This window comes from Uranotaenia lowii, chromosome 2 (assembly GCF_029784155.1).
Source record: "Uranotaenia lowii strain MFRU-FL chromosome 2, ASM2978415v1, whole genome shotgun sequence".
Taxonomy (NCBI): Eukaryota; Metazoa; Arthropoda; class Insecta; order Diptera; family Culicidae; genus Uranotaenia; species Uranotaenia lowii.
The window spans coordinates 196,193,941-196,206,457 of record NC_073692.1 but is presented as its reverse complement, the minus strand read 5'-3'; the positions used below and the strand labels follow the sequence as shown (position 1 = coordinate 196,206,457).

Genomic DNA, 12,517 nt, shown 5'->3' with positions numbered 1-12,517 from the left:
AGGCCAAGCCAAAACAATCAGCAGCAGCAGCCTAAAATATCTGCGCTTTTCAGGGGCAATTCCGTCTTATTTCCACCGGAAGGCCAAATCAAAACAATCAGCAGCAGCAGCCTTAAATATCTGCGCTTTTCAGGGACAATTCCGTCTTATTTCCACCGCAAGGCCAAGCCAAAACAATCAGCAGCAGCAGCCTAAAATATCTGCGCTTTTCAGGGACAATTCCGTCTTATTTCCACCGGAAGGCCAAATCAAAACAATCAGCAGCAGCAGCCTTAAATATCTGCGCTTTTCAGGGGCAATTCCGTCTTATTTCCACCGGAAGGCCAAATCAAATCAATCAGCAGCAGCAGCCTTAAATATCTGCGCTTTTCAGGGGCAATTCCGTCTTATTTCCACCGGAAGGCCAAGCCAAAACAATCAGCGGCAGCAGCCTTAAATATCTGCGCTTTTCAGGGGCAATTCCGTCTTATTTCCACCGGAAGGCCAAATCAAAACAATCAGCAGCAGCAGCCTTAAATATCTGCGCTTTTCAGGGGCAATTCCGTCTTATTTCTACCGGAAGGCCAAGCCAAAACAATCAGCAGCAGCAGCCTTAAATATCTGCGCTTTTCAGGGGCAATTCCGTCTTATTTCCACCGGAAGGCCAAGCCAAAACAATCAGCAGCAGCAGCCTTAAATATCTGCGCTTTTCAGGGGCAATTCCGTCTTATTTCCACCGGAAGGCCAAATCAAAACAATCAGCAGCAGCAGCCTTAAATATCTGCGCTTTTCAGGGACAATTCCGTCTTATTTCCACCGGAAGGCCAAATCAAATCAATCAGCAGCAGCAGCCTTAAATATCTGCGCTTTTCAGGGGCAATTCCGTCTTATTTCCACCGGAAGGCCAAGCCAAAACAATCAGCGGCAGCAGCCTTAAATATCTGCGCTTTTCAGGGGCAATTCCGTCTTATTTCCACCGGAAGGCCAAGCCAAAACAATCAGCAGCAGCAGCCTTAAATATCTGCGCTTTTCAGGGACAATTCCGTCTTATTTCCACCGGAAGGCCAAATCAAATCAATCAGCAGCAGCAGCCTTAAATATCTGCGCTTTTCAGGGGCAATTCCGTCTTATTTCCACCGGAAGGCCAAGCCAAAACAATCAGCGGCAGCAGCCTTAAATATCTGCGCTTTTCAGGGGCAATTCCGTCTTATTTCTACCGGAAGGCCAAGCCAAAACAATCAGCAGCAGCAGCCTTAAATATTTGCGCTTTTCAGGGGCAATTCCGTCTTATTTCCACCGGAAGGCCAAATCAAAACAATCAGCAGCAGCAATCTTAAATATCTGCGCTTTTCAGGGACAATTCCGTCTTATTTCCACCGGAAGGCCAAATCAAAACAATCAGCAGCAGCAGCCTTAAATATCTGCGCTTTTCAGGGGCAATTCCGTCTTATTTCTACCGGAAGGTCAAATCAAAACAATTAGCAGCAGCAGCCTTAAATATCTGCGCTTTTCAGGGGCAATTCCATCTTATTTCCACCGGAAGGCCAAGCCAAAACAATCAGCAGCAGCAGCCTTAAATATCTGCGCTTTTCAGGGGCAATTCCGTCTTATTTCCACCGGAAGGCCAAATCAAAACAATTAGCAGCAGCCTTAAATATCTGCGCTTTTCAGGGGCAATTCCGTCTTATTTCCACCGCAAGGCCAAATCAAAACAATTAGCAGCAGCAGCCTTAAATATCTGCGCTTTTCAGGGGCAATTCCGTCTTATTTCCACCGCAAGGCCAAGCCAAAACAATCAGCAGCAGCAGCCTTAAATATCTGCGCTTTTCAGGGGCAATTCCGTCTTATTTCCACCGGAAGGCCAAGCCGAAACAATCAGCAGCAGCAGCCTTAAATATCTGCGCTTTTCAGGGGCAATTCCGTCTTATTTCCACCGCAAGGCCAAATCAAAACAATCAGCAGCAGCAGCCTTAAATATCTGCGCTTTTCAGGGGCAATTCCGTCTTATTTCTACCGGAAGGCCAAATCAAAACAATTAGCAGCAGCAGCCTTGAATATCTGCGCTTTTCAGGGGCAATTCCGTCTTATTTCCACCGGAAGGCCAAGCCAAAACAATCAGCAGCAGCAGCCTTAAATTTCTGCGCTTTTCAGGGGCAATTCCGTCTTATTTCCACCGGAAGGCCAAATCAAAACAATTAGCAGCAGCAGCCTTAAATATCTGCGCTTTTCAGGGGCAATTCCGTCGTATTTCCACCGGAAGGCCAAGCCAAAACAATCAGCAGCAGCAGCCTTAAATATCTGCGCTTTTCAGGGGCAATTCCGTCTTATTTCCACCGGAAGGCCAAATCAAAACAGTCAGCAGCAGCAGCCTTAAATATCTGCGCTCTTTGTGCTTATTCTACCAACCACGCCATTGTCGTGATTTTACGAATCTCAATTCAGAGATTCACTTAAACACGTCTGTCGCCCGCAAGAATAGATCAATGACTGACTTTGTTTTGTTTGTTTGTCAAGTGCTGCCAAAAAAGCAAATGTTCTCATAGAAATTTATTTTATTTTATTCATCTACAGTGTTGCCGAATACAACTATTATTTTATTTTATTCCTAATTAAATTTGATTTATTTTCTGTATATTCTTATTCTCATCCCTACAGTGACTACATATGATTGGTATGAAGGGCATTCAAGCGGGCTCTAGTTTTGATATTGAAGAGTTTGGAAAGCCTCAGAAAGATAGTGAGATCGTATCAAAATCGTTTAAAAATCGATAGAAAAAATTATCCAATCATATCACTATCACATAACTATACTTGAATATATCTATACTTAAACAACAACATCAACCATTCGTAACTTGAATTCTATTTCAACAATTTCGTTCATCCATCCAAATTTTGAAAAACTTTTGCAAATTATGTAAAATATCGGAAGTTTTCTCTGTCAATTTTTCCAATTTGTAATTTTTTGCTAAGCTTTCATAGAAAAGTGTATATTTGTGAAAATTCAACCAAATCCAAATATTTTTAATTGGAAACGATTTCAGTATTTATGTATGTCAACCATGAAAAACTAGAAAAAAAATCTACAGTTGGGTAGTAGAATTCAACTAGAACCGGTTTATTACTGACAAATCTCTCAGAAAAACGACTTTTTAACCATAACTTTCAAATTAGCCAACCCGATCTGCAATAACTTGTAAGACAACTAAGTTATGGTAAAAACAAATTTGCATATTTTTTTAACGGTCGGACTTGTTGGTGAAAATCATCAGACAATTTTAAAACTTTAGCTGAAGTTCTAAAAAAGTTAATCTTCAAAAATATTTTAACTAAATTTTCATTAAGCTAGTTCAACTCACTAGCTTCCAAATCAGCTTACCAGATAAATAATACCTACGTTGTTTGATAACAGAGACACGCGTGAAATAAAAACGCATGTTTTAGCAGTCTGATCCCAAACTGTTGGCTGTTACACCATACTGCGGAGTGATCCCAAACTTTTGGACGATAATTAAAGTAGCTATTTTATATATTTTAAGTACAAATTTTTCGCACAAAATTAAACAGATGTATTTTAAAAAGTATGAAAAAAGGATTCTAATGAAACTTGAATTTTGAAATTTGGCCGAATCCACCCTGAGATGATCGGGCTTGAATTTTAAATTCAGTTTTTGAAAAATGTCCCAACTTTAAGCTAAATTTAAGCGATATAGACTCACTACTAACATTATGTCAAAAACAAAGGTGATTTTACACACGATCCCTTGAATGAGATCAAAAGAATTACAATATGTAATAAAATGGCTGAGATATGGCCGATCAAAATTTTCATGTTATTGAGGGGGTCATCCCTAACTTTTGGCCGGCAGTGTATGTCAAGATATAGGAAAAAATGAAAAAAGTTGGATTGAGTTGAAGTTGAGGTCAGTGCTTTGAAAAATCAATATTATTTATGAAGTAGCTTGATTTCGTTGAAAAAAATTTTCTTTTCAATGTCAAAAGCTTGTGCGCGTTATTTTTTTTCAACAACTAGCTGATAAATCGTTAGAAAATGTTAACAGTTCTTTAACGTGCTCGTGAATCAGTTTTCATGAAAATCGTCTTCAAGTTGTTCGAGTTTTGTCCCGTTTCTAGTTGATTTTGTTTAGGAGTTCCCCTTCCATGTTATGGGCTTTCATGTGGTCTGCTGCCACCAATGAAAAAATATTAAAGCTCGCAAACAATTTCAGTGCAATCTTAATTTGATGATTGCGAAATTTCCTAGTAGTTACCCATTTATGTTTACCTCCCCATGGAAAGAAAGAACTTAAAGGCGACTTACGTTGCTAGTTCTGGTTTGTTGCTCCTTTTTATTGGGCCCGGGGTTGGGTTTCCTTGAGCTGCGAAGATTTCCACTATGGCACATGTTCGTCCCGTCTTGCTTCCTTGCCCTGTCATCCGCTGACCAAATTCCGGTGGGCGTGTGGACTCGAACTTTCCTCCTGCTTGTGGTAGATGTGATGGGGCACACTGCTGTAACGATGGATCCGCTGAAATACTGCTGCGCGGTGGGAATTCTATGTGGCTACCGGATCTATTTTTCCCTTTCCTCGTGGCTCGTGCAAAATTTTGGTGCGAATTATGCCCACAATAGTGAGTTACGCACTGGTTCACAAGGTCGAAGTGGTTTTCGTGGGACTTTTACAAGACCACTGACCGACTTTCGCACCAGGGAAACCGGAAAAAAAAACTGCGAATTCCGCAGAAAAAATAGGGAACGATTCGAAGCTCGCCAAAACAAACACTCCACAGGCGATGAAAAGCGCGATGCCAAGGGTTGCCGCAACTGATGTGGTGATGAACGGACGATCGGTGCCTTCTGCCAAGGCCAACCTTGAACCTCGGGTTTTTTTTTCCGAATCGGCAGTGATTCCGGAGAACCGTTTTTGGATCACCTGCCAGCTGCTGCGCCTTGATGCGGTGCTAAGCAAGGCAAACGCCAAAAGCAAAAAGGCCAGAATGCCAAACGGATAAATGGGCCAAAAGCCAAAAGGAAATAGCCAAAAGGGGTCCTGTCGGAACAAAAATATCTTGGTCAGGCATGAACTCTTTTTCTGTATTGTTGGGTACTTACAGCACATGTCTGACCCCTTTTTTTTTTATCTTGCTCTCTTCCTGTCTGTCTTTGCTGTGGCTCGGAACTAGCCACTCTTCGCCCGACGTGCACGGAATCGATTGGCGGATTTTGTGGCGACCAATTGGTGGATTCACGACTAGAATGAACTTTCGTAAGGGATCGGTTTGGTTAGAGTTTATTTGAATAACCTACCGACTCCTCGTTTAGCGTGCCGTTCTCGTCTCCTCCCGATTCTGGGATCGAGCGGTGTTCCTGGCTCTTTCCGCGGAGCGTAGCTAAAAGAACCATTTTTTTTTTGTTAGCTGTGGGTTCAATTTCGAATCCGAGGTTGTGAATGCCGCTTACCTTCAAATTTGTCCGCAAATCGTTGCTTCTCCGGGGAGCGGCGTTCGTCACACCAATGGCGCACTTTTTCTTTTTTTCCTTGCACTTTCTGTGCAGTTTTCCGGAAGCGCAATGACAGTTGAATGCTGCCAACCTTTGAGGTTTAGGTTTGACGCCTGTCAAATCCGAGTCTGTTCTATGCCTGCCAGATTTCTGGCTAAACATTCTTCCTGCGGTGCGAATTTTTGCACCGTGTTTTGTTTCCGTGTTTTTCGGTTTGTTGATGGCAACTTTTATTTTTGTACTTATTTCGTGTATGCACGCTCAGTAATCTTTCATGAGGGAATGGGTTAATGAAAATAATGTTTGCGAATGCGCTCGTATCGTATCAAATAAACATAGAATATTCATATGTAACATAACATTGCTACTTTGGTAGAATTTTTCATGAATCGTGACAGCGATTCATGAAAAATTCTTAATCACGCCACTAGGCATTCGAATAAGGAGTGTTGATCGACTAACTATCGAGCGAAGCTCGATCACAATTCACCGTGCACTGGTGATAAACTACATAACTGAATATATGCAAAGCTAATCATAATCTCATCTTAACCATAATAATCATAATCTCAACGCCATCGATTCATGGCAGAAAAACTGAAGAACATAACGCCAATAGTATTAGGCAAAACTAATAACAAACTCTAAGCCAACGAGTTTTGGCAGATGGTGTCGATCTACGCCAGCTCGTCTGGCAAAATACTCCTTCGAAGCCTGAATTTTCTAGACGGTTCTACTGAAGCAGCTCACAAATATCAAGATCAAATATCATGTTATAAACTAATGAGAAAGATCTTACAAAGTAGAACTAATACAACATTAATACTAGGTTTTTGTGCTGGTTTGGTTTCGAAATAGCAACAGAAGTTCAGGGCGAAGAAGGATTTAGTCTTCTAAATCACCAAGAGCCCAGAATGAGGGTTAAACCGCGCCCTCAGATCGCGTTCCTTTAGATCTTTTTCTTGGTGACCCCCTTTGCTACTGTGCTTGATCCGTGGCATATTATTTTTTGTGGTTAGTGCGTCAATTCTTGATGTACAATTGCATCGTCATCATCTGTTGTGATGGTATGGTGCTTAGCACCATAGCGTATTTCTTAGCGTGCTTAGCGTATTATGTGGTTTGGTAGAGGTTGATCTCTAAGCTTTAACATTTGTTGTCATGGTTGGTGAAAAAATGTCGTAGTTGGCAGAGATGGTAGAATTACCGCTTAGCGTGTTTTTGACATCGAAGATGATCTTGTTGGCTACGTTGGATAGCGGACTTAGCTGTACATCAAGCTGTACTTGCGAGGAGGTAGATGAAGAGTTTTTGCTCATTACGTTTTCCAGATACGCGATTTTTCAATCGGCTTACGGTGTTTCGCGCGACGTTGCGCTTCGTTGCCAGGCCTTGCCTGTGTGCATAGCCAAAGGTGATTGGGTATTTTGCAGTTGGCCTTTGGTGTTACGGTTCGCATGCTTGGCGTGCTTACTGAACAGCTGCGTCTTAGGTGACGTTTTGCCTCTGCGCCCTGGTCGAGGAGTGGTTCAGATAAGTAACCTTGACAAAATCGGGATAATCGTCAAGATCGGGTAGTTCTCGAGATCGGGTAGTTGTCGAGATCGGTTATCGCGTGTCATGTGTGTAATACGTGTTGTCTTACAGGTTCTGAATAATTGCGTCGCAGGTGACGTTTCGCTCCTGCGGTCTCCTTAGGGTTTGTTGTAGATGCCACTATTAGGCTCTCTTTTTTGGGAAGCTTGGTCAAGATTGATTTCTCCCGACATGGAGAAGGTCAGAGTGAATCTCGCAACCTCGTTCCAGCTACGCTGTGTGTTGTCCTGATTGTTTCTGTAACTTCTGTGAAGCAGAGTCAAGTGTCTGGATCGGGATGTATGCTGCTTTTGTCAACGGTTTACTCCGGCTTTAACTTTGTGGAGAGTCGTTAAGCTTGGCAGATGCTCGTTGTGATAACGGTTGGCGTGTTTTGATATCGATGACGACTTTGTTGACTACCATTAGTGGCGGACATAGCTGGACATTTTGTTGTACTTACGAGGAGGTATATAAGAATTTTTTTTTTTTTTTTTGCTCACTACGCTTTCCAAAGGTTCGATTTCTCTTGATCGGCTAACGGTGTTTCGCGCGACGTTGCACTTCGTTGACAGGCCTTACCTGTGTACATAGCTGATGAGATCGGGTGTCCGGTGGCCGTTATTGGGTTCCGGTGCCTCGGATTCCTGATTCGATGATGTTTCGGTGGTCGGCGTTTGCTTTGATCATGTTGGCTCATACAGGTGCCTGCAGTCTCACACGCTTTGCGTGCTTCCACACAGCTACGTCGCAGGTGACGTTTCACCCCTGCGGTTATGGTTGCAATTACTGATAACATTGTCGGGTTCCAGGTGCCTGCTGGTCCACGCACGCAGTGCGCGCCTACGCAGTTGCGTCGCAGGTGACGTTTCGCCCCTGCGGTCGTAATCGGGGAATTCGTCTTGATCGGAAAGTCTTAATCGGGATGGTGGGGTTGTGATGGTAACGACTGGCGTGTTTTGATATCGATATGGATCTTGTTGGCTACCTTTGGTAGGTGACATAGCTGTGTTAAAACTGTACTCACGAGGAGGTAGATGAAGTTTTTGCTCGCTGCGTTTTCCAGGTGCACGATTTCTCCCGATCGGCCTAACGGTATTTCCTGCGTTATTACGCTTGGTTGGCAGGCTTTGCCTGCGGACATAGCTGGAAGGTTAGTCAGGTTTGATGTCTTTCACATGGTATCGACCACGCTTTCCTGTGACGACATCCTCTAAAATGTAAAGGTTCGCTCCTAGTTTCTCTTTGACGATGGTTGGGATGAATTTGGGATCCAACTTCCTGTTTATGTTGTTCGCCTTCGAAGAAAGAACAAACGAACGACGCCATGCTAGTTCGCCCGGTTGAAAAGATACGACGCGCTTTCGTAAATCGTAGCGTTCCTTTGTCTTTTCATAGTTGCTCTTTATTCGTTGCTTGATGAATTGATGAATTCTATTAATCGTTGACAAACGCATCTCTTGCGCTATCTTCGGATCGTCTGGAATATTGAGATCTTGCTGGGTGTAGAGGTCGGTATGCAACAGCAATTCCCTGCCGAAGTTGGCAAAGTGAGGACTGACTCCGGTTGATTCATGCTTTGCCCCGTTTATTGCAGCGACGATTGCGGCAAGGTTCTTATCCCATTCTCGATGGTCTTCCTCTAGCAGAGAGCGGATGCATGTGATGAGCACTCTATTAACTCGCTCGGCGTTGTTGACCTGCGGTGCGTAAAAAGCTGTTTTCATATGAATGATGTTGTGGCGGCTGAGTAAAGCTCGAAAAACCTGTGACTCGAACTGCTTGCCGTTATCTGACAAGATGATTCTCGGCCTGGAAAATTTGAGAAACACCTTTTCTTCGAGAAACTCGACCATTTTGTTGGAATCTGCTGATCGCATCGGGTGAGCGATGACGTACTTCGTAATCCAGTCTACGATGACTAAAAGAACTGTATTTCCTTTCTTAGATCTGGTTAACGGTCCGACGAAATCTATGGATACAAGTTCCCAAGGAACCTTGGCTGGCTTGAGCTTCCCCATTGGAGGCATCATCTTCGTATTTGGTGATTTGCTGGCTTTGCAGATTGCGCAAGCTTTGATGTATCGAGCGACGGCCTCTTGCATCTTTGGCCAGTAGTAGTGTTGTTGTAGTTTCTGCCATGTTTTCTGGAACCCTAGGTGCGCAGCTGACGGCGAATCATGATATCGACGAATAAGTTCTGGCCTGTGACAAACTGGAACAACCTTCTTCCATCGGTGAGTTGTCAATCCTGTCTCGTCCTTGCAGTGACAATTCTTGTAGAGCTCGTCGTTTGCGATCCGAAAGTCAGGATATTTGTCGCCTCGTTTCTTTACCTGTTCGACGATGTTGTTGTACCACGGATCTTCCTCATCGGTAATCGAAAATACTAGAGTACATGCTACCCTGGATAACGCATCTGGCACGGTGTTACAGCTTCCTTTTCGATATTTTATCTCAAAGTCAAATGCGTTGAGTCTAAGCAACCATCTGCTCATCAAGGCTGTTGGATTTTTCATGGTTTTTAGATAGCTAAGGGCGGAATGGTCGCAATGTACTACGAAATGTACTCCCTCCACATAGCCTCTAAACTTTTCTATTGCTCGTATTACGGCCAGGCATTCCTTTTCTGTCACTGTATATTTTCGTTCGGATGACGACAATTTCTGCGAAAAATAACAAATCGGGTGTTCTGCCCCGTCGATCTCCTGCGTTAACACGGCGCCAATCGCGAGATCGCTTGCGTCGCATGAGATGGAGAACGGCTTCGTGTAGTCCGGCATCGCGAGTACCGGGGCGGTAACCAGTGCTGACTTTAGTTTTAGAAAAGCTTCTTCTGCTGCTGTTGTCCATCGAAACTTGATCTTAGCTTTTGTTAACTCCGTGATAGGTGCTGCGATTCGAGAAAACCCAGGAATGAAGCGTCGGTACCATCCGCATAAACCAAGGAACCTTTGAACTTCTTTTCGGGTGTTTGGGACTGGAAACTTGACGATGCTATCCACCTTTTCTTCATCGACTTTCCATCCACCTTCGCTAAGAACGTAGCCCAAATACTTTATACGTTGGCGACAGAACTTAGATTTTTCAGAGGAGATAGTGAGGTTAGCCCGACGGAGTCTAGTTGCGACTTCTTGAAGAACGGCTAAATGTTCGTCAAATGTTTTTGAACAGATAATAATGTCGTCTAAATAGTGGAAAACAAACGGCTCCATGTCCGCAAACAGATGCGTCATCAGTCTTGCAAGTCCTTGACTGGCAGTGCAAATCCCGAAGGGAACGACTTTAAATTGGTAGTGACCACGGGATGGTACGGTAAATGCTGTCAACGGTCTTGAGTCTATGTGTAGCGGCATTTGCCAAAAGGCATCTTTCAAGTCGATTGATGAAATGTATGAACAACCCCCGAGATTGTTGATTATTGCAGCGATCTGCGGTATTGGATAGCCCTCATTAACCATGATTGAATTCAGGTGTCGTGCATCTAGGCATACCCGGTGGCTACCGTTTTTCTTTTTCACCGCTACCAGTGGGTTGTTCCACGGTGAAAACGAAGCTTCTTCAACAACGTCCAAGGATAGCATCCGATCAACCTCTTTATTAACTTCCGCTAGAACGTACTGTGACATCGGATAATATCGTTGTTTTCTTGGAGGAGCGTTTCCAACATCGATTCGGTGTTCGTAAATCTGCGTCCTACCTAATTTTCCATCTTCTGCTTTCGGAAATGTGTTCACGATCTGTAGAAGTAACTGTCGTTGCTGAGGCGAAAGCTCTTTCATCGGTTCCGATTCTTCTTCTGACTCGTTGCTCATCAGTGAAAAGCACACTGCTTTGACACCAAAGGTTTGCCAAAAGTTCATGCCCATGATGGCGCAGTCTGGTAGGCTGGGTACCAGAAGAACCGGTAGAATCTCGCTTCGGTTGTTGTAGGATATTGGTAGACGTGTAAAGTGCTCAATTTTGTGTGGTGTTCCATCTGCTGTCTTGATTCCACCGCTTATTGCTTCTTTTCTTAGTCCAAGATCTTCAACTATCTTGACTGTGCCTCCTCCTAACAAGGAGCAATTTGCGCCGCTATCTAACAACGCTGTGATTTTCTGTCCAAGAATGTCAAGAACAGCATGTGGACGATTGTCATTTCCGAGATTAATAATTATCGAGTTGATGTCATGTAAGTCGGGTGGTATTGAAGGTTTGTTGATGTCTTGCGAAGAATCTGGCCCTTCATCTACCATTTCCTCGCAGCTGCGTTTTCCGCTTCCTTGTTGCAAACGAGACAGCTGCGTAAGGTATATCCTTTGCACCCACATCTGTAGCAGAATAGAATCGCCTGTGCCTTAGGACAATCCTGAAATCTATGTCCCTCTTCGTCACAGTTATAGCAAAGCGGAGGACGATACACTGTGTGTGGTTCTGGATGCGACGATTCGTAAACGTTGCCCATTTGTTGATGCTGTTGGTTGTATGAAAGTGGTTGTGGTTGTAATTGCGATTGCCATGATGGCTGTTGCTGCGCTGTCCTTTGTGGTAACTGCTGTTGATTTTGCTGTTGCAGTTGCCACGGTGGCTGTTGCTGTGTTGCCCATTGTGGTGACCGCTGTTGATTTTGTCCGTTGGCCTGTCTAATTGCTGGAAGAACTTGCCTCTGAACAGCTGCTGCTCCGTCACGTCGAACATCTTGCACATTCTGCCTGATCGGCTGAGTTGATGGCAGGAGTGGTTGTTCTCGCCTTGCTATCTGGTTCTGTTGTACTGGATTGTATCGAGTCGTATTGCGTTCCATTTGCAATTTTATTGCATTTACCTGTTCGAGCAACTGATTAATCTTTATTTGCCAGTTTTCTTCTTCAGGCTGCTGTTCTGTTTCTTCGGTGTGTAGATACGTTGGTGCTGCGTGCGATGTCGCTGCCCTCAATGGATCGTCGGTTTCTACCACCTGAACTCGACCGAAACGTTGCTGTTGTTGCAAGTGCTGGGGACGACCGGATGCTGCTGGTGTGGCAAAATTTGGCTCTAGTAAAACGTTGTGTGGAACCGGTATTCTGCGTTGTCTGCTTAGCAGTAGTCTAGTTTCATCATAATTGCTACAAACGAACAATAAGTCTGCAAGTGTCTGTGGCTGACGGGCTGTTACTATCGATGCATATTCCATGTTCATGTTTTTTATTACGATGAACATCTTTTCCTCTTCCGTCAGTGGAGGCTCAATGAAACGAAATAAGGTGGAGATGTCCCTGAAGAATTTGTCGAATGATTCGTTTGGACCCTGGAAACGGAAACTTGCTTCTTGTCGTAGGATCTGCGCATACCCCGTTGGAAGAAACTCCCGCCTTATCTCCTGCTTGAATGCTTCCCATGAATAGAGACGTCGTTGAGCCATTGCTCTGGCATACCAATCGAGCGCGTCCTCTTGAAGTAAATGCTTCACCGATGCTAACAGTGTCTGATCGCTGAGAC

The 12,517-nt window shown here is 44.0% G+C and overlaps 1 long non-coding RNA gene across 1 annotated transcript; it reads right to left on the bottom strand.

Annotated features, from left to right (window-relative positions):
- Positions 1-5,123: 5,123 nt before the first annotated feature.
- On the bottom strand, positions 5,124-5,519 carry LOC129744432 (uncharacterized). Its single transcript, XR_008736910.1, has 3 exons — positions 5,441-5,519; positions 5,288-5,370; positions 5,124-5,231 (listed from the first exon to the last, which is right to left on the bottom strand). It is a non-coding gene; the product is annotated as an uncharacterized LOC129744432 (long non-coding RNA).
- Between the last annotated feature and the right edge of the window lie 6,998 nt (positions 5,520-12,517).